At 37.1% G+C, this 22,210-nt stretch overlaps 1 protein-coding gene across 12 annotated transcripts in view; it reads left to right on the top strand.

Annotated features, from left to right (window-relative positions):
* FUT8 (fucosyltransferase 8) overlaps positions 1-22,210 on the top strand; it is a 446,072-nt gene that overhangs the window by 396,568 nt on the left and 27,294 nt on the right. The gene's annotated exons all lie outside the window — the stretch shown is intronic.

The following is a 22,210-nucleotide window of genomic DNA, read 5'->3' as shown; positions in this document are numbered from 1 at the left end:
TGGCACTTAATAAATGCTTATTTCTCTTTTAAAAAACTAGCTTCTCTGTTTTTTATTTTACTTTTTTGACATATTATTTTTTCTAATCAGATGTAAAAAAAATAAAACTTTAACCTTTGTTTTTTAAAATTTTAAGTTCCAAATTCTCTCCCTCCCTTCCTTCCTCCCCTCTCTCACTGAGAATGAAAGCAATTTAATAGAATGTAAATGTGCAATCATCCAGTACCTATTTCCATATTGGTCATGTTGTGAAAGAATACAAAAGTGGGGGGGAGGGGAGAAAGAAAGATCCAAGCAAAATAAAGTAAAAAAGAAAAGTTTGCTTTGATCTGTATTAGACTCCATCAGTTCTTTTTCTGGAGGTAGGGAGCATTTTTCATCCTGAGTCCTTCAGAATTATCTTGGATCATTATACTGCTGAGAATAGCTATGTCATTCACAGTTGAACATTATACAGTATTGTTGTTAACTGTGTACAACGTTTTGTGCTGCTCACTCCACTTTGAATCAGTTTACATAATTCTTCTTATAGCACAATATTATTCCATCACAATCATATACCACAATTTGTTCAGCCTTAATATTCAGTTCTTTGCTGCTATAAAAAGAGGTGCTATAAATATTTTTGTATGAATAAGTCCTTTTCTTCTTTTTTTTAAAAATCTCTTTGGGATACAGACCTAGTAGTAGTATTGCTGGATCAAAGGGCATGCACGTTTTAAAAGCCCTTTGGGCATAGTTCCAAATTGCTCTCCAGAATGGTTGGATCCTCTTTCTCACCTCTTAATTTTATCTTATTTTTTAATTATCATCGCATCATATTCAACTCACTCCTGTGCCCTCTGTTTGTATAGACTCCTTCTCACTGGCTCAATAATGATAAAGTTCTTAGGAATTTCAGATATCTTCCCATGTAGGAATGTAAACAATTTAATCTTATGGAATCTCTTATGATTTTTTTTTCGGTTTACCTTTTTATACTTCTCTTAAGTCTTGTATTTGAAAGTCAGATTTTCCATCCAGCTCTAATCTTTCCATCAAGACTGCTTGGAAGTTTTTTATTTCATGAGAGGTCCATTTTTTTCTCCTGAGGGATTATACTCACTATTGCTGGGTAGGTGATTCTTGGTGGTAGTGTAAATTCCTTTGCCCTTTAGAATATCATATTTGAAGCCCTTCGAAACTTTGATGTAGAAGCTGCTAAATCTTGTGTTATCCTGAGTGGTTTCACAATAATTGAATTGTTCCTTTTTGGCTGCTTGCAGTATTTTCTCCTTGACCTGTGGGCTCTAGAATTTGGCTATATTTCTGGGAGTTTTCATTTGGGGATCTCCCTCAGGAGGTGATTGGTGGATTCTTTCAATTTCTATTTCATCCTTTGTTTCTTGAACAGGTCTTCTTAAACTTTTCCCCTTTTCACAGTTTAGCATCATCATTGGCATTGTGTGACCTCAGGGCATGTACAATGCAAAGTACTCATGCTTTGTATTCAGAACCAAGGCTGCAGTGAAGTTGCTCTATGCAACACAGGGAAGCACTGTCAGAAACACCTTGGATTCATTACACATTTGCTTTTTAATTAATTTTTGGTCGTTGCACGTTTAGAAACTTTTTGCTGTTACCAAATTTTTCATGACCCCATATGGGGTTGTGTTCTAGAATATCAGGGTAGTTTTCCTTGATAATTTCTTGAAAGATATCTAGGTTCCTTTTTTGATCATAGCTTTCAGGCAGTGCAGTGCAGTGCAGTGATTCAAAAGTTATCTCTCCTTGAGCTGTTTTCCATGTTGTTTTTCTGATGAAATATCTCACATTATCTTTTTTTTTCAATCTTTCGATTTTATTTCATTGTTTCTTGATCAGCCACTTGGCCCAGTTTTAATTTTTAAGGAATTATTTTCTTCAGGGAACTTTTCTAGGAGTTCTCTTCAGTGGATTTCCCCCCCCATTTTTGGCATTTGGCCTATTTTGTTTTTTAAAATTGTTTTTTGAGCTTTTTCAGGAATTTTTTTTTTTTTTTGGTCTGAAGCCAGTTCTTATTTTCTTTAAGTCTTTGGATGTAGCTTTTTGACTTTGATGTCTTCTTCTGATTTTGTATTTTGCTCTTTCCTGTTTCTGTGGTCAGGTTCTTTTTTTTATTGTTTGTTCATTTTTCCAGTCTGTTTTAACTTTAGGTTAAAACTGGGCTTTGCTCTGATAAAGAATACTATCCTGAATTTCAGGTTTTTCATGCTATTGTTTTCAAAGATAGTTCAGGAGTGGGGCAGAGTCCTTGTAAATTTTTAGTTCTTGCAAGGTGGTATGATCTAAAAAGAGGCATGATTGATGCCTTCCTATCCTGCTTTGGTCTATGAGTGACCACAAGCACTCTTTCCCGCTCTGGAACTCCTGCCAGTATTCCTCTTCCCCTTGGGACTGTGACTCAGAACCACAAGGCAACAGATTCCTTCATCCAGTGCCCACCAGGGGTACCCTGTAATCTCCTTCTGACCAATTGTCAGACCTCCTTACTGTCTGAGGGCCAAGAGGTCTGGAAGCCACTGATGTTGATTCAGTCACCTCAAGGCCTGCTGCTGACTGACTTGCCAGGACATGGACTGAACTCTACTGAGCTCCACTCTCACCTTAGGGAGACAGACATTTCCTGCCAACTTTCTAAATTATATTTCCCTAGAAAATTGTTTCACTCTATGTTTTTGTTGGATCCGCTGGTCCAGAATTCATTTTGAGGCATTGTTAAAGTTTGGAGGAAAATTTGGGAGACTTCAGGTGAGTCTCTGCCTTTGTTCTGCTGTCTTAACTCTACCCATCTGGTGCTTCCCTTTACATTTTTAGCCTTATAACATCTCTTAAATAATGAATCCCTTTCATTTTCTATCTCTTCATTCCTTTTCACTATTCTTAAATTTCCTGTTGTATTCTAAAAAGGAATAGACCTTTGTTCTGGGATTTGGAGAAGAAGTCATTGTTAGTTGTGTCCCATTTAGACACAACAGTAGCATAATGCGTAGAGACTCTGGGCCTGGAGTCAGGAAGTCCTGAGTTCACATCTAGCCTCAGACATCCTACCTGTGTGACCCTGGGCAAGTAACTTCACCTCTGTTTGCCTCAATTTTCCCTACTGTAATATGGGGATAATGATAGCACCTACCTCTGAGAGTTGTTGTAAAGATCAAATGAGATCATATTTATAAAGCACTTAATACAGTGCCAGGTACGTAGTAGGCACTATCAACATATAATTAACAGATGACACAAATATTATTTAATAGAGGAAACCTCTAGCAAAGGAGTATGGTAGAATCCGAAGGACTTTAGTTTTACTTCTAGCATTTGATGTATAACCTTGTGAAGGTCATAGAATCACAGTGTTAAAAGGACTCGAGGCAAAACTGGAGCTGGCTTGAACCAGCTCTGGAGAGCTAGTTGTTAAATTTTCAGTGTATTTACACATTTGAAATCAGAAAAAGTTATGAACCAGAGCTTGATTTATTATTTTGTTGATTTCCTAGACTTATAAACATAATAGAGAAAATGTTAGTACTTCTCATTAAACTCAAAATTTTAAAAAAAATGCATACATTCCTCCCCCCCTCCAAAACCTGGTTGTAAAATATTTACCAGAACATTCCTGTAGGGACTTCAGAGATCATTTTGCCTACCCTTATCACTTAATTTTTTATGCCCCACCAGTCTCATAAGTAAAAAAGGATAGCAATACCTGTTCTGTCTCAAAGATTTGTGATCTCAGAGACTTGAAACAAATTGCCTCCTCAGCTTTCATCTCAGAATGAGTTTTCTGCATCTCATTTTTTCTCCTTATGACAATTTCTTTCAGTTACCGTGTCAATAACCTAGCTTTACCACTATGTGTATGTATTGTCTTCAATTCGTTGACTTAGTAGAATGACATGCAGTTCCATCTGAGATATTTTAGGAACTCTAATGTAAGAAAATGTCTACATAATCTGGCCTCTTACTTTCTATATTTCATGTTTCTTTTTGCATGTTGTAATCTATTGTACTGAATTCCAGACTTTGTCCCCAAGTACACCATAGATGATGAAACTTTAGTCTTTATTAGAAAATGTCATCTGCTCATCACTAATAATGTTATTTATAAGCTTAAAAGGAGAATTGTTTTAAGTAGCAAATACCTAAATACCTGCTCTTATATCTAATAGCTGAAAAATTGTATATAAGTGGATTGGTTACAGTGAATTATGTGATAGGTTGAACAAATATTTCTACTTATCTTTTTTTTTTTAACCACCAGATCTGCTGTTAACAGAATAAATTCTGAAGATTTGTCACAAGGAAAGCATATTATAGGATAGAAAAGTTTATTAAACAAATGCATGCCATCTTTTTAAAGGTTTTCAAGTAATTTTAATGTCATAGAGAAAGCCCTGAATTTAGAATCAAAGGTTTTGCCTTTGTATTATAACTCAGCTACTTAGAACCTTGGGCAAGTCATGTAGCCACCATGGGCCTTACTTTCCCCATATGTAAAATGAAAGAGATAGGCAAGATTGACTTCCTAGCTCTCAATCTGTGATCCTATTGTCTTTGTGACCATGGGAAAATAATTTAGTCAATAAGCATTTATTAAATGTCTACTATTGACTGTACTGTTAACCTCTCAGTTCCCCAAGACAGCTCTCTAAGACTAAGTTATAGATGAATCATAAATCTGTGTCAATGAAGGGAATTTCCATATTAGGAGTTCCTATGTCAGTGTCATCTCAGGTTTAGTCAAATAGCAATTCATGAAACTGCTCAATGGGAGAGTGTTGTAATCAACTGAATCACAAATATCTTGAAGTACTAAATTATAAAACAGTGTACAGATACAGAATATTATCCTCATCCTCAAACAGTACTGGGCAAAAACATTCCTCAAGTTACATCAAATATTCCTTCTTTCTTTATCCTCATAGCTTTCCTTTCCCAGTCATGTTTCCTTTATCATCCTAGGTACTACTTTATACAGGGTATCCCAAAAGTCTTAATGCACTTTTAATCTCTTAAAAAATATATATCAGTCATCCTAAACTTATTTCTCCTCCTGCCCTTTCCATGAACTTCAACTAATTCAACTCACTTCAGTCTGATTAGCCACCACAACAAAAAAGGCAAACTCTGAAAAGTGTATTTTTGTATGTTTGTAGTGTTTCTCTAAGCTGTGCTGCCTATAGCTATGGATTGTAAACTAACTAGTGGAAGAAGGCTTTGGCAACCTTGTACAGTATTCATGCCAGTCTGGAAGGCAGAAGAAGGAGATGTGTGAGGCATGTGCCAATTTGCCAGTAGCATTGACGACAGCAGCTGTGACTTGGCACTTAAAAGCCAGCCCCTTTACTGTCTTCTTCCTTCCAAAACAGAGGTGGGGGCAGATGGAGCAGAGCTCAGAGGAGCTGGGCATGTGGAATCATGGTAGGGAGCAGGGAGGACATCAGCCTGGTTGGTATGGTAGCATAGGTCACTGCTTGGGAGGGGAACCTGGCCCATCAGCCTGCTGTGTGGTGTGTGGGCATTGCTGACCCCATACTTCAGTTTTAGTTTCCTTTTGGACAGCTTACACAGTACCACATTCATGGTGGTTTAATTTGCTGGAGATTCTACACATGGACAAAATAAGTACTCTTCCACTCTCATCCACAAAGATATTGTTGTTCTTATCTCTCTTTCCCTTTGTATGATTTTACATTTTCTTCTTTCCTTAGTGTTGTCAAGATTTTAGTGGGATATTTGGTCAAATATCTTTTGCAGGTCATCAGTGTTTTCTTTAAATTTTAAAGGCTTTAAAGTCAATATTGTCCTAAGTGATGGTAATTTATGGATTAAAAAAAGATAAAATTAGTAAACCCTCATACTAATGTGATCCTTTATAGCATACTTACTGTAATACTTTTTCTGCCTCTCAGTGATCTGTGATAAAGGTGTAGAAACTTTAGATAGAAAGGAAACTATCCTAATAGATTCTCTCCTCCTCATAGATTTATTCAGGGAGAGGTGACCTATGATAAAGGAGAGTATGTGTGTGTGTGTATATATATATATATATATATATATATATATACACACACACACACACACACACACACACACACACACACACACACACACACACACACACACACACAGATACATACAGATATGCCCGCATAGCCTTGTTTATTGGGAACTTTTGGGAAATTAAGACTGCCAACCCCTTCTTTCTATTCATTTACCCTACTGTGTCTTGCCAGTGAGGGGGGAAAGGAGGAGGGAGAGAAGAGAATGCTGCTTCTGACCCTTTCAGGACCAGAAAGGGAGCTTAAAAGAAGAGGAGGGGCTGTTAGGAGAAACAGCTAAATTTTAAAAAACTCCCCAAGCCTCTCACCATGGGCTGGGGTGGCTTTCTTCCATGAGATTAATCCAAGTGATTGTTGGCAGTCGCCTCTTTATAAGCAAGCTGTCTAGTGGAACGAGAGGTTTGGCAGAGTAGCTTTTTTATATTAAAGTAAAATGCCTCAATTTGCTTCAGAAGCCTTAAGAGTAGCTACAAGAAACCACCTGTTTAGCTACACAAAGCAAAGCAGACCTCATGGGTTGGTTTCTCTCGATACAGCCCTACTTTACACTGGGCTGGATACCTCATCAGGATAACCACATATTTTGCATTAGCCATTCTCATAGCATACTTTCCATCCAGAGTGGAGCAAATATCATTGAGGTCAGTGAACCATGACCTGATGCCTCTGCATTGCATTTGCAGTTGCCAGCAAGAGCAGAAAGTCCCTCATGACGATTCTGCACAGTCGCTCCCCCTGGGTGATATGCTAATTCTTAAGAATGTTGCAAACACTACACTGGGTTTCATCTGATTGAACTGAGAACTTCTCACTTGATTGGGTGAACGCTTCAAACTGGTGGTAATAGTCTTTTGGGTTGTTGTTTAAAGTACAGCAGTGATAGAATTCACATGGCCAGCAGCAGCGGCTCATTCAGGGCTGAGAGGAAATTTTCATCAGTCGCATTGAATGAAAAATAAAAGGAATGTAGGCCAGATGCACCTTTTAAAGTCATATTTCCATTATCCATATTTTAAATAACTATCAGATAACTAAAATATCAGTATATTATAGCACAATGATTTAAATACCAAGATAGCAATTTTTCGAATTACCTTGTAATATACTTGACAGACAGGTTTCTTAGTTTCTTTAAGGTCCTCTCTTGGGGTCTGAGAGGTTAAAACTATTTTCATAATAATGCTAAGATATTTTAACTTCTGGTACAGTAAATATTTATGTACATATAACCCATGTATACAAAAGCTCTTGGGAGGGGGTCCTCAGTAATTTTTTGAGAATGTCAAAAGGTTTCTGAAGCCAAACAGTTTCAGAACCACTGCTTTAAAGCTTTAGTGTTGGGGACATTTTAAGTTAATTTCTTTGGCTTGGGAATATTAGCCATCATTTGTATCCCAAGAGAAAATAAAATAATTCATTCAGATATCAGTGAATTTTGCAACTGACCATTTTTTTATATGCATGACTTTTCTAGGAAATCTCTGGTAGAGTTTTCCTAGTTAAGATTCTAATATTCCTAGAATTTTAGAGCTGAAGAAACTTTGAAGGTCATCAATCCACATTACAGATGAGGAAACCAGGACCAAGAGAGGAAGAATGACTTTCCCAAAGTTACATAGCTAGTTAGTTTTAGAGCCGAAACTAGAATCCTTTCCTCTAGTCCCATGGACTTTGGAAACTGTCCCTTGGACGGAAAACTATGACATGTGTCTAAGTCCAACCAGCCATCAGACATTTCTCTTTATTTACAGATATAAAAACTATTTTTAGCTCACGGTCCATACAAAAACATGTAGTGGTCTGCAGATCTCAAACTTGCCAAACTCAGCCTGTTATAGTCTATGGAAATTTGTCACCAAAGAGAAGATGTAGGTAAATCCTCAGTCAATTACATTGAGAAGTGATGTAAAATGGTTATTTATAATTCAGTGCTCCTTCAGCTGTGGGTGGGGTCATGAAAAATTTGGCAACAGTAAAAGGTTTCTAAACATGCAGCAACCAAAAATTAATCAAAAATCAAATGTGTAATGAATCTGAGGTGTTTCTGGCAGTGCTTGCCCATGTTGCACTTCACAACTTCACTACAGCCTTAGTTCTGAACACAGAGCATGTGCAATTTTTAATTGCACATGCCCTCAATCCACACAGTGCCAACAAATGCTGCTTAAATGGGAAAAGGAGTGCACAGGAAAAGGGATTCCAGTGAAAAGAGGTCAGGAATAGAAAGAGTTTAAGAAGACCTGATTTATATTATATACAATGGTAAATGCAGCTAATTTTGGAGAAATGTATTACTTATCATATTTAGGGCATGAGTTCTTAACCCTGGGTCCTTAACTTGTTTTTTTTTATCATTTTGATAATTATTTCAATATAATTGGTCTTCTTGATAATCCTGGGTTTTTTATGCATTTAAAAACCTTATTTTAAGAAGTTGATAGGCTTCACACACTGCCAAAGGGGTCTATGATATTTTAAAGTTAAGAACCCCTGTTTTAGCTATATTTGGGAGGTGGGGGGATAAAATCAAGGAAACATCAGTGGTGTTTCAGAACTTCTAAAAAAAGATTGACAAATATTTCTCAATTTGTTCAACTTTTTTTTTTGGTCATTTATCACTAAAAAGCTGTTCCTTTGGTCTGAATCCTAAGGTGGTCTAGCATCTCTGGTATTCTGGGGAAAAATTCCTTCCTTCTTTACTTCTCTTCATCCCTCCTTCCTTCCTGAAGAATTGATAATATGATAAATGATCTTTTGTAGATGCAGGTTTGAGTTATGTCTCTGGGAAAAATTGAATGGACCCAATCTTTGTATGTAGAGAAACAGGAATTCTGGGTAAATAGTTATTTCCCTTTGTGGTTTCTGATTGGTGTTGACTGGGTTCTGAATTCATTTCTGAACATAAAACTGCTGTTTTTCTGCTAAACATGGTCATTAAGTTCATTAATATTTAGTAGTAGCCCTCTTATAATTTGAAGCCACAAAATTTACTGAGGGTTTGTAGGCATTTGTTTACTAACCTAGCCACAATCTTCTTTAGTTGTCAGTCAATTAATAAATATTTATTAAGTGCTTACTACACGCTAGGTACTGTGCTAAGGGCTGGGGATACAAAAAGAAGCAAAAAAACAGTCTCTGCCTTCAAGAAACTCACAATATAATGGGGAAATAATAAATAAACCTGTACAAAAAAGCTATAAGTAGGATATGTAGGAAATTTACAAATAGGAAAGAGAGGGAAGGGGCTTGAATCAGGGAGGGTTAGGAAAGCTATTTTGCAGGGGCTTAATTGAAGAGATTCTACAATGGTGAAATCAACCACCTTGGCAACATTTTGGATATGGGGGATGAGAGATAGAGGAGTTGGGGATGGCACAGATTGCGTGTCTGATGAATTGGGAGAAGAGTGTTACCCTCCAAAGTAATAGAGAAGTTGTAGGGAGGGTTTGGGGGAAAGATAATGAGTTCAGTTTAAGATTTGAGTTTAAGATTTCTACTGGATATCCTGTTGAAGTTGCAAAATTGGAGATCAGGATAGGTAGCTAGCACAGAGATAATTAAATCCATGGAAGCTGATGAGATCACCAAGTAAAGCTTAGTGCAGGGAAAAAGTAAAGCAGAATGCAGGGAAAAGAGTAGAGGATCCAAGACAGAATCCTGTGGAACACCTACAGTTAAGAAAGCCAGACTTAGAGAAGGATCCAGCAGAGGAGACAGAGAGGTCAGATTGGTAGAAGGAGAGAGTGATGTCCTGAAAACCTAGAGAGAAGAATCAATGAATAGAGAGTGGTGTCAGAAAATGCAGAAAGGTCAAGGAGAAGAAAGATTGAGAAAAGACCCATCATCTTTTTTTCCCCTATTCTATTATGTTATGGAAATGTTTATTTTATTTCTTAAGTTCACAATAAAATAATGTTCAGATCAGAATAAAAAATTTAAAGAAAAAGATTTGGGCATTAAGAGGTCATTGGTAACTTTGGAGAGAACAATTTTGTTGGAATGATAAGGTCTGAAACGTAAGGGGTTAAGTGGAGGCACCTATTATATAGGTGGTCTTTTTGAAGAGTTTGTTTAGTCACAAATAATGGAAGAGATCAAAAGAGGTTATTACAAATTCACTGAAAAGGAATGCAAAACTCTACTCAGTCTGTCTGCATTTAAATGGAGAAAGTATTGCTAGAAAGAATCCTGGGAATATATTGGATTCAGAGGGTCTCTAGGGGCAGGTCTTCCCCCCACCATATCAGATGATATAACTTAAAAGTTGTATAGTTTCATAGTTTTTTTTTTTAGTTATATAACTAAAAAGTTCCCAATTTCAGAAAAGTTGCCAACAAAAAGAAGATAAGTAAAAGGACTCACCACAGGGGAATTCTTATAGAAAAGCTGAAAACTGCCTCACCAACCCATCATTCCTAGTGCTCCTTCTGCTTCCAGCATCCCTTCAACACCCTCTTTGTACCAAACTTCTGTGGTTTTAGCCACCTAGCTTTTGGAGTTAATCCTGAGGCTATGTTTGGGGGAGAAACTCACTGCTGGAAGAAGATGTAGACCATGAATCTGACCATTTCTAAGTCTTGAGAAGAAGGCAAGGTAAGAATTCATGGAGAAGTGTATAGCCTAAGGGAAAAGAGAGTGGAAGAAGAAAGAAACCAGAAATGCACCACTGATCAAAGCTAATTAATAGATCAAAGGAAGAAATAGGCAGCTACCCCAATACCTTTATGACAAGCCCTCAGGGACCAGCTGAGGTAGGGACTGAAGAAAGCCAGTTCTAGATAGAACAGTGGTTCTCAGAAGAGTGAGACTACTGAAGATAGAGAATAGGCCCTGCTACAGTGGCCACTTATAGACTCCCTACAGGTCAGCCTCCGGAAAAAGCAGACCCCAAGCAACCAGTGGAAAATGGCATCTAAAAGAACAGTGAATGTGTAGAAAGGACTAGGAGAGGGGCATGAAATGGGACATTATAAAGAGAAAAGATTGTCAGTAAAAAGCACACTTAGAGCAAGAACACTGTATTTGGAGGGAAAAAATCAACAACAATGTGACTGATAAAGACAGACCAAAGCTGATGCTTTGGAGATTGAACATGTATTTGCAAAAGAGATCTCAGTGGATAAGCATTTTAAGACAAAGGAAAAGGCCAAAATCTCTTGAGGAAGTTTAAGATGACTCACATTTGACAAGAATTCTTGACATGACAGTAGAGCAACTGAATGATTCAAAAGAGCATTCAAAGAATCAAATGAAAATATCAAAGAAGGAAAGACAGACATTGGAGCATTTGAAAGTGAAACCAGCAAATGTAACCAAAGAAAGATCAGAGAAATTTGAACAAATCACAGAAGTACTATCCATATCAGTAAATTCTTTGGAGAAAAAAAAACAACAACACAAAAGTGCAGAGATGGAAGGAAAGATAATGGAAATAGAGATAAAGATAACATAAAGATTGTAAGTTTTTCAAAAAAATATGAAAAAGTACAATTAAATACCTTACTCCAAGCAATCATATAGAAAAATTGTCCAGAAATGTTGGCAGCTAATAGCAAAGTTCAGATCATAGAACACCAATGAAAGAAACCAGGAAATATTACAGTCAAATTTTGTAAGTACAAAACTAAAAAAAAAAAACAAAAACTCAGGTAGCAAAGGGTAAAAATCCTAAGAACTTAAATCCAAGTAGAAACAGTCAAAATAGCATGAGATTACTCCACATTTACAAAAAATAAAAAGAACAATTTGGGGGCGGAGCCAAGATGGCGAAGTAGAAAGACGCACATACACATAGCTCCGAACCCACAAACCACAGAACGGCTAGAGGGGACTAACCCAGGGCGAATTCTGCACCCAGAGACCACGGAATATTGGAGCGAGGGAGATTTCTGTTCCGGAGAGACCTGCAAACCTTTCGCGGGGGGTCCTTCGCGCCGTGGACTGGGCGCCGGGACGGGGAGCAGAGGGCAGCCCTGCCGCGGCCACGATACCATGAGGAAAAGATCTGAGAGGGCTACGGGGACGGGATCTCCAGCGGCGGCACTAGCCCCCCCACCAACAGGTGACTGACAGGGATAGGTGAGAGAGTGTCTTTGGCGGGTTGAGAGGGGAGTGGGGTGCCCCCATGGCTCGGGGCCCCCCCAGGAGATAGAAGCTGAGAGGCGGCTACAGACAGGGGCTCCCCAAATGGGGCGGGAGCCTGGATCCATTGTGGGTGGTCTGTGCATTATCCCCCTGAGGGAACTGAGCCAGAGAGGCGGCCCTGCCCCTGACCACCTGGACTTAATTCTCGCACTGAATAGCAGCCCTGCCCCCGCCAAAAACCCTAAGGCGAGAAGCAGCATTTGAATCTCAGTCCCCAAACGCTGGCTGGGAGGACCAGGAGGCGAGGTGGGTGTGAGGAGAACATTCAGAGGTCAGGTCACTGGTTGGGGAGAATGCCAAGAAAAGGGAAAAGAAATAAAACCATTGAAGGGTATTTTCTCAGAGAAAAGACACTTCCTCCCTTCCTTTCTGATGGGGAAGAACAATGCTTGCCATCAGGCAAAGACACAGAAATCGAGGATTCTGTGTCCCAGCCCACCCAATGGGCTCGGGCCATGGAAGAGCTCAAGAGGAATTTTGAAAATCAAGTTAGAGAGGTGGAGGAAAGACTGGGAAGGGAAATGAGAGGGATGAGGGAGAAGCATGAAAAGCAGATCAGCTCCCTGCTAAAGGAGAACCAAAAAAATCTTGAAGAAATTGGCACCCTGAGAACTAGCCTAACTCAGCTGGCAAGGGAGGTGCAAGGGGCCAATGAGGAGAAGAATGCTTTCAAAAGCAGAATAAACCAAATGGAAAAGGAGATTCAAAAGCTCACTGAAGAAAATAGATCTTTCAAAACTGGAATGGTACAGATGGACGCTAAGGACTTTATGAGAAAGACAGATATCTCAGAACATACCGCGCAGATTCGAAAAATGGAAGATAATGTGAAATATCTTATTGGAAAAACAACTGACCTGGAAAATAGAATCAAGAGAGACAATGTAAAAATTCTGGGACTACCTGAAAACCATGATCAAAAGAAGAGCCTAGACATCATCTTTCATGAAATTATCAAGGAAAACTGCCCTGAGATTCTAGAACCAGAAGGCAAAATAAATATTCAAGGAATCCGCAGAACACCGCATGAAAGAGATCCAAAAAGAGAAACTCCCAGGAGCGTTGTGGCCAAATTACAGAATTCCCAGCTGAAAGAGAAAATATTGCAAGCAGCTAGAAAGAAACAATTCAAGTATTGTGGAAATACAATCAGGATAGCACAAGATCTGGCACCCTCTACATTGAGAGATAGAAGGGAATGGAATAGGATATTCCAGAAGTCAAAGGAACTAGGACTGAAGCCAAGAATCACCTACCCAGCAAAACTGAGTATAATACTTCAGGAGAAAAAATGGTCTTTCAATGAAATAGAGGACTTTCAAATTTTCCTGATGAAAAGACCAGAGCTGGAAAGAAAATTTGACTTTCTAACACAAGAACGAAGAGAACCATGAAAAGGTGAACAGCAAAGAGAAGTCATAAGGGACTTACTCAAGTTGAACTGTTTACATTCCTACATGGAAAGACAATATTTGTAACTCTTGAAACATTTCAGTATCTGGGTACTGGGTGGGAGCACACACACACACACACACACACACACATGCACACACGCACACATACATAGAGACAGAGTGCACAGAGTGAATTGAAGAGGATGGGATCATATCTTAAAAAAAAAAATGAAATCAAGCAGTGAGAGAGAAATATTGGGAGGAGAAAGGCAGAAGTTATATGGGGCAAATTATCTCTCATAAAAGAGGCAAGCAAAAGACTCATTAGTGGTTGGATAAAGAGGGGAGGCAAGAGAAAAACATGAGGTCTACTCTCATCACAATCCACTAAAGGAAAGAATATAATGCACACTCATTTTGATAGGAAAACCTATCTCATAATAGAGGAGAGTGGGAGACAGGGGCACAAGCAGGGTGGGGAGGAGGATAGAGGGGAGGGCATGGGGAGGAGAATGCAATACGAGGTCGACACTCATGGGGAGGGAAAGGACCATAAGAAAATAGAAGTAATGGGGGACAGGATAGGATGGAGGGAAATATAGTTAGTGTTATACAACACAACCAGTATGGAAATCATTTGCAAAACTAAACAGATATGGCCTATATTGAATTGCCTGTCTTCCAAGGGGAAGGGGTGGAGAGGGAGGGAGCTAAAGAAGTTGGAACTCAAAGTGTTAGGACCAAATGTAATGTTCTTACCCCTGGGTAACAAGAAATACAGGTTAAGGGGTCAAGAAAGCTATCTGGCCCTACAGGACAAAAGAGAAGACGGAGACAAGGGCAGGGAGGGAGGATAGAGGAGAGAGCAGATAGGTCACAGGGGCAATTAGAAAGCTTGGGTCTGGGGGGGGGAGGGGATAAAAGGGGAGAAAATTTGTAACCCAAAATTGTGTGAAAATAAATGTTAAAAGTTAAATAAAAACAAGAAAAAAAAAAGAACAATTTGATTATAAAATTCCAAAGAGCATTCTATCACCAAAAATATAACATCCTGCAAAACTGAATCTAAACATCAAAAAGAAATAAGAAAATAAGATTTTCAGTAATGGTGAAGGATTTAAATCATTTCTTCCATATAATCATGCAGTGAGCAAGATATTCAAAATATGAACAAATGCAGAAAGTTTATGCTTTCAAATAGCAATGAAAAATAAAAAATTACAGGTTTATTTTCAAATCTCATACTCTACCAAAACATGAATGTAGTATGGAGGAATACTTCTATGATTGAGTGACAGGGAGAAGATAAAAAAGAGCATCAATGGACTGAAAATTGTAAGAAGACAAAGGTGTGATAACTTATGACCAAAACCTGTATGTATCTTCTATTAGAATATGAGCTCCTTAAGAGCTTGGGTGATTTGCACAGAATAATTGCTTAATTAGTGTTCTTTTATTCATTCATTTAAAAAAAAAAGATTAAGAGAAGTGAACTAATATTTGAAGACAAAAATTATATGTCATGATTAATATATTAACACTATAGATGGTAGGGTCATACAGAGGAATTTATCTCAGATATGGAAAGAAAAGGGTAGGAGAGGCCAAGATATGACTGATCAAGACTCAGATGCTATTGAAAAATGGCTATTGAAGCTATTGAAGAGGATTTCAATTTCAACCCTTCCCCTTGGGATTGTGGGAAAATAAGGAAAACAAAAGAGACTATATAAAAAGTGTGGTTTTAGTATGACTGATAGAAAGGGAGTGATATTTCAATGTTCTGTAATAACCCTAGAGGTAGAAGAGGGAGAAAAGAAGGTCTTATTATGAATGTTGCTCTTCACTGTAGGGAGAGGGTACATTATACATTTCACGGGAGCAGCCTCTATAAGAAAGGGTCATTAATCTCAATACTAATTAATCCATTCCAATATTTTGCTTAAGAATATATATTTGTTACAAGAAATTTGTTTTTTTTTTTTCATTGAGGTGGGAAGGATAGAAAATAGATTTTTGTTTTTTTGTTTTTTAATAGGAATGTGGAGACAATAGAGATGTGAAATGTTGCATACATTTTTCCTATGAGGTCACCATATTAGTTTTACATACTTTGATACAAAATACCTCTCACAAAGTGGAGGTAATCTTTAAGTGTTTATAATATAAAAATAAAACACATCAATAAAGCTGAAAGTGATCCTCAAAAAGCAGCGTAAGTAATAAATGAAAAAAAAAATGGGACTTCCAGCCCCCCAACCCCACCCCCAGCTAGGGTCACGTAGCTCTTCCCACTTAATCCTGTTGTCTCCATTGATAACAGCATTCCTGGGAACTTATTCTACAGATTCCTAGAAGAGGTAAGGAATTGGGGGGGACGGGCGCAGGGAAGGTATAATGAAAACACTTCTGGTGAAAGGGCATTTTAAATTAATATCACTACAGGAATAACTGAGGTTGGTGGGAGAAGGGCATAGAAAATTAAGCATCATACTTTTATCTGAACTGGATAAAAAGAAAGGATGAATGAATTAGAGATAATAAATAGTCTGATATCAGAAAAATAAATCAAACTAGCCATAAATGAATTGCTATTCTACAAAATACATAAAACTTCTACCATCCTGTTAAGACATGGATAAGGTTTATGTAAATAGCATTGAATAGTCTTTATAGAAATTAAGATTTAAATAAATGAAGAAGTGTTCAGTGATCATAGTTGGACCATCCATCCCAATAAAATAAAAATGACAATATCCAAATTAATGTACGTAACTAGTACCATTTCAAAAAATTACCAAGGAGACACTTTTTAGAACTAGGAAATAGCAGACTTAATTTGGAAAAATGAAAGGTCTAGAATCCCAAGGTAAAAATGAGAAAAAAGTACAAATAAAGGAAGTATAGCAGACCTTTAAAAACAAAATCATCAGAAATTTTTTTTTTTTAAATAGATCATTGGAACAGACTGGATAAGCAAGAAACACATAATCTACAAAGGTTGATAAACACAAGAATATAAATTACTAGGGAAAGGACTGCTGAAACTAGAAAGCAGTTAAGCAGAAATTACATTGTCTGAAAACTTATAATATTCTACAATAAGCTTAAATTGGATATGTGACCTGAATATAAAAGTTCATGCCATTAAAAAGAATTAGAAGGCAAGACTTTATACACCTTTCACACATAGATATAGGGGAAATTTTTTTTCTGTAAGAAATGTTTGTATTAATATGTTTTGTTTTTAGTATTACTGGCATTTCTCAATAAATCCTTCTAGGCTAAGAAAAGGGTACAATCTAGCACAGGCCGCAGCAGCACAGACTGGGCCCCAGCAAACCCAGAGCAGGCCTTGGGGGACTGAATTGCTGGCAGCTGTGGTAGTTTCCAAACTTCTCAACTCACAAAGCAAGGACAACTTAGAAGGTTTGTTGGAAAGGTTTGTTGAACCTGGGTGAGAGAGGAACATAGTAGAGCTTGTGGCAGGAGTGAAGAGGGGAGTTCCAGAGCAGAAAAGAATGCTTGTAGTCATTCTTTTGAATGCAGTGCACAAGCCAGGAGAGGAATAAACACCTCTCCCTAGATCATACCACCTTGGAAGAATTCAAAATTTACAGGTCCCTAGAAGTAATTCAGAAAACAGCTGCACAAAACCCCTTAAGTTTGGGACACTATGCCGTCCACACTGGAAGCAGAGCCCTGCCTTAACAGAGTTAAAAAGTCAAGTATAATAGACTGGGAAAGTGAGCAAACAATGAAAAAAACTCAGACTATAGAAATTTACTTTGATGACAAGCAAGGTCAAAACATACACTCAGAATAAGACAACAAAGTCACAGCCCTTATATCCAGAGCCTCTGAGAAAAGTATGAATTGATCTCTGACCATGGAAGAGCTCAAAAAGGATTTTGAAAATCAAGTAAGAGAAGTGCAGGAATAATTTGGAAGAAAAATGAGAGTGATACAAGAAAATCATGAAAAAGGAGTCAACATCTTGCTAAAGGAGACCCCCAAAATACTGAAGAAAAGAACACCTTAAAAATTGACTAGACCAAATGGCAAAAGAGATCCAAAAAACTGAGGAGAAGAATGACTTAAAAAGCAGAATTGGCCACCTGGAAAAGGAGGTCCAAAAGTTCACTGAAGATTATAATTCCTTAAAAATTTGGAAGCTAATGACTCTGTGAGAAATCAAGAAGTTGTAAAACAAAACACAATGTAAAAAATAGAAGAAAATTTAAAATATTTCATCGGAAAAACAACTGACCTGGAAAGTAGATCCAGGAGAGATAATTTAAAAATTATTGACCTATCCTTTAATGTAAAAATTATTGACCTATCTGAAAGTCATGATGCAAAAAAAAAGTCTAGACGTTATCTTTCAAGAAATTATCGAGGAAAATTGTTCTGATATTCTAGAACACACAGGGAAAATAGAAATGGAAAGAATCTACAGATCACCTCCTGAAAGAGATCCCAAAAGGAAACCTCCTAGGAATATTATAGCAAAATTCCAGAGTTCCCAGGTCAAGGAGAAAATATTGCAAGTAGCTAGAAAGAAACAATTCAAGTATTATGAAAACACAATCAGGGTAACACAGAGTTTAGCAGGTTCTACACTAAGGGATCAGAGGGTTTGCAGTACAGTATTCTGAAGGTCAAAGGAGCTAGGGTTAAAACAGAGAATGACCTAGCCAGCAAAATTGAATGTAATCAGTGAGGGGGGAACGTTGACATTCAGTGATGTAGAGAAAGTTAATACATTCTTGAAGCCAGAGTTAAATAGAAAATTTGATTTTCACATACATGACTCAAGAGAAACATGAAAAGGAAAACAGGAAAGAGAAATCATGAAGGACTTATTTAAAGTGAACTGTTCACATTACTACATGAAAGATGGTATTTGTGACTCATAAGACCTTTCTCATTAGTAGGGTAGGTTAGAAGGAATATAGATAGATGGATGGTACAGGATGAGTTGAATATGAAGGGATGATATCTATAAAATAAAATTAAGAGGTGAGAGAGAAATTTCCTGGGAGAAGGAGAAAGGGAGAGGTAGAATGGGGTAAATTATCTCACATAGAAGATACAAGAAAAAGCTTTTACAGTGGAGGGGAAGAGGAGGAAAGTAAGAGGGAATGAGTGAACCTTACTCTAATATGAATTTTCTTGAGGAGGGAATAGCATGCCCAATTGGGTATAGAAATGTATTTTACTCTACAGGAAAATAGGGGGAGGGGGATAAGATGGTGAGTGATGGAATGGAAAGAAGGTTAGGGTAGGGGCTAATCACAAGCAAATACTTTTGAGGAGAGACAGTGTAAAAGGAGAGAATAGAATAAGTGGAAGGGCAGCATAGGATGGGGGGAAATATAGTTCATGGTATGGAAGTGTTTCACATATCTACACATGTATAATCTATATCAAATTGTTTGCCTTCTCAGTGAGGGGGAGGAAAGGAGAAAATTTAGAACTCAAGTTTTCAAAATGAATGTTAAAAAATGTTACATGTTTTTACATGTAACAGGGGAATAAGATACACGGGCAATCAGGTATAGAAATAAACTTTAGGAAGATAGAAGGGGAAGGGAAGGGGGGGGGTGATAGAAGGGAAGGCAGATTGGGGAAAGGGGTAATCATAAGCAAAACACTTTTGAGGAGGGACAGGATGAAAGGAGAGAAAGAATAGAACAAATGGGGATGGAGGGAAATACAGTTAGCAATAGTAACTGAAAAAAATTTGAAATAAGTTTCTCTGATGAAGCCCTCATTTCTGTAACACAGAGAACTGTGTTAAATTATAAAAATAGAAGCCATTCCCCAGTTAATAAATGATCAAAAGATGATCTATGGCCATATGAAAAAGTATTCTAACTCACTATTGATTAGAGGAATGCTATTAAAACAATTTTGAGGTACTACCTCAAACCTATCAGATTAACTAACAGGATAGAAAAGGTAAATGACAAACTTTGGAGGGGATGTGGGAAAAATGAGACATTCATTGTACTGTTTTCGGAGTTCTGAATTGATTAAGCCATTCTATGGAGCAATTTGGAACTATGCCCAAAGAACTAAAACTATGTCTACCCTTTGACATGATAATACTACTAATAGGTCTATGTCCTGAAAGAGATAAAAAAACAAAAAAGAAAAGGACCTATATGTACAAAACTATTTATAGCAACTCTTTTATAGGGGTAAATAATAAGAAATTGAGGGGATGCACATCAATTGAGGAATGATTGTACAAGTTCCATATGGTTATGATGAAATACTATTGCACTATAAGAAATGATGAGCAGGATGCTTTCAGAAAAACCTGTAAAGACTTACATGGGTTGATGCAAAGGTCAATGTACTGGGTACAGAATAACAGCAGTATTTTAAGATGATGAGCTATGAATGACTTAGCCATTCTCAGCAATACAATGATCCATGACAACTCTGAAGGACTTAAGGTGAAAAATGCCATCCATCCCCAGTGAGAGAACTGATGGTGTCTAAATACTGATTGAACATACTTTTTAAAATTATTTTTCTTGAGTTTTTTGTTGTTTTCTTTCACAACATGACTATTTATGGATATGTTTTCCTGACTATACATATATAATCTATATGAAAAAAATGAAATTTAAAATGAAATTTAAAAAATAAAGGAGAGGATGGCATTTTCTCATATTCCCTTTTTAGGGCCTAACTTACCATATATTTTCATGTTGCATCAGTCCCACACATCCATATAGTCTTCATAGAAAATCATTCTTCCCTTCTCCCTTTCCTCCACTTTCTCTTTCCCCTCTTCCTCTTTCTGTCCCTTCTCCTCCTCCCTTCTCCCTTTCCCTTTTTCTCCTTTTCTTCCTTTTACTCCATCTCCTCCTCCTATAGAACACTAGACATAGAGTCAGGAACATTGAGTACATACGTAGCCTTAAACACTTACTCATCATATGACTGTTGGCCAGTCACTTAATTTCCATTTGCCTTAGTTTCCTCAACTATAAAACAGGAATAGCAGCACCTACCGTGCAAGGTTGTTGTGAGGATTAAATGAGATAATATTTGTAAAAAGTGATTTTCAGAGTGACTGGCATTTTGTAGACACTACATCCATGCTCATATCCCCTTCTCCTTTTTCTCGTCCTCATTTTCCTTCTATTCTTCCTCTTGCTTCCTTTTTCTTCTTTCTTTTCCTCTTCTACAATTTTACTGTGTACAATTTCCTCCTATACAGTTTTACTGTATACAAAAAAAAGTGGTAACTGGTCAAGCAGCCATCTTAATGAAATAGTACTTTGCTATTAAAATCAGATAGAATTTCTTTTATTTTTTTTTTTAATGCTTGCAGTCTGCCCTCACTTGGGGACACTAATCTTTTGTACTTGATAGAAAATGAAAAATTATTTTAATTTGTAAATGGAAATATCCTTGGCTTAATTGCTTTCTAGATGTTTAGTATTAATGCATTCGAGAGTAGGTTTTTTTTAACTCATTTTAAAATTTATAAAAACATTTAGGCATTACATGGAGCTTTCTTTGTGGGTTTTAGTGGAGGGTGCTTTCTTTCTGAAAGCTGTTGGTAAGAGGTGTGAGTGTGGGTCCAGAGTAGAACATTCCATGTGAAGTCCTCTTTCCATATTTTTATTTTTTACACATACGAAATCTGCATCTTGTTCAAATAAAAAGTTAAAAAGCATTGGGAAAATAGATTGTAATCTAACTAAATAGATTGTAAAATAGATTGTATTCAGCTTGAGGCCAGAAGATTTCATATTTTTTAAAAATGGGGTCAGGCTTTTAATCCTCATCTGCAAAATAAAAATGGACTAGATGATTGCTAAACCAGGGAATCTCTAAATTCTTTTCCAACTTTAAATCCTAGGAGATTCACTTTATTTGGAAGGGAGAGAATAGTTTATCTGCAGTCAGAGCCACCTCCATCCCTCTGTTACGTCCATCTTGTCATACCTCTAGGATGACTCTGGTTAAAGTGATATAATTGAAAAATGCATCTTAATCTTCTACTGAACAGTCCTAATTACTACTTCTCATCTAATAGATGTGCCAAGCAGGCTCTTCTTTTACCAGTGAACTGTGCAGTACTAGTGGTATATTCTTATCATTTGCCTTTTATTGGTGCAACACATGTCATGTTTTAAGGACTTTGTTTACAAGGGTCCTGAAATGCTGACATATGAATGAAAATGTTAAGTTGATAATTTTAATTCTTGCTTACACAGAGCATTATTTCTATTAGCCAAACCATTGACATGACTGACCATGTTGCTAGATCATTTGATACTTTTCAAAACATTTTGCAAATGTGTAGAAAAATGGAATTTAAATTCTAGTTTATTTTGATGGAGAATTCATTTTAAATATCAAGGTCTATTTGACACAAATGCTTTCTTTCATTAATGGTCCAATGATTAACTGTGATTCTAATTCATTATGCAGAGTGACAACATCCTAACTGAAATTATTTTGTATGCTCTGATTAATATCTTTCATTACTGAAAATTTAATTCAGTACATTTAATACTCTAAATCTTTCTATTGGTATCTTTGTGTTTTCTGGTTATTAGTGTT

This window comes from Notamacropus eugenii, chromosome 1 (genome assembly GCF_028372415.1).
Source record: "Notamacropus eugenii isolate mMacEug1 chromosome 1, mMacEug1.pri_v2, whole genome shotgun sequence".
Taxonomy (NCBI): domain Eukaryota; kingdom Metazoa; phylum Chordata; class Mammalia; order Diprotodontia; family Macropodidae; genus Notamacropus; species Notamacropus eugenii.
Note: the sequence above shows the minus strand (reverse complement) of the source record. Positions and strands in the feature narration are given on the sequence as shown.